The following is an 873-nucleotide window of genomic DNA, read 5'->3' on the forward strand; positions in this document are numbered from 1 at the left end:
TGCAAAATAAGTCAATCAGAGAAAAACAGTTATCTTATGATTTCATTCATATGTGGAGTTTAAGAAACAAAAGAGAGGAGGATAGGGGAAGGGAGGAAAAATAAATAAGATAAAAACAGAGAGGGAGATAAATCATAAGACTCTTTTTTCATGTTTAGGATTTTTTTATTTACTTGACAGCAAGCATGAGCCGGGGGAGGGGCAAAGGGAGAAGGAGAAACAGATCTTGCACTGAGCAACAGTAGTCTGATGTGGGACTCGATCCCAGGACCCTGGGATCACAATCTGAGCCAACGGCAGACACTTATCTGCATGAGCCAGCCAGGCAATCCCCCATAAAAGACTCTTAACTCTAGGAAACAAACTACAGGTTGCTGGAGCAGAGGTGGTGAGGGGATGGGGTAACTGGATGAGGGTATTAAGTGACACAATGACCTGTGTCATTGTTACATAAAAATGATGAATCACTGAACTCTATTTGTAATACTAATAATATAGTACATGTTAAATAGTGTATTTAAAGAAAAAATAGAAAAGATAAAATTCAAGATACTATGTCATTAGTATAATAACAAATAGTACACTGAAAGAGAATAGTGTCATGAGATAGATTCACACATGTATATAAATCCTAAGGAAATGGAGTGAGAGAAATAAAAATAAAGGAGTTTTCAACAAATTATACTAGAACCAGTAGATAATCATATGGGAAAAAAATCCCAACTCGTTTGTTGCAACATATGTAAAAATCATTTTGAAATATTTCACAGATCTAGACAAAAAATTAATCCATAAAGCATCTTGAAGTAAAATAACAGGAAAATATTTAATGTGTCTTATGATAGGAAAAGATGACTTACGGAGGGTACAAAA

This window comes from Ursus maritimus, assembly GCF_017311325.1.
Source record: "Ursus maritimus isolate PB19 chromosome Y unlocalized genomic scaffold, ASM1731132v1 scaffold_Y15, whole genome shotgun sequence".
Lineage (NCBI taxonomy): Eukaryota > Metazoa > Chordata > Mammalia > Carnivora > Ursidae > Ursus > Ursus maritimus.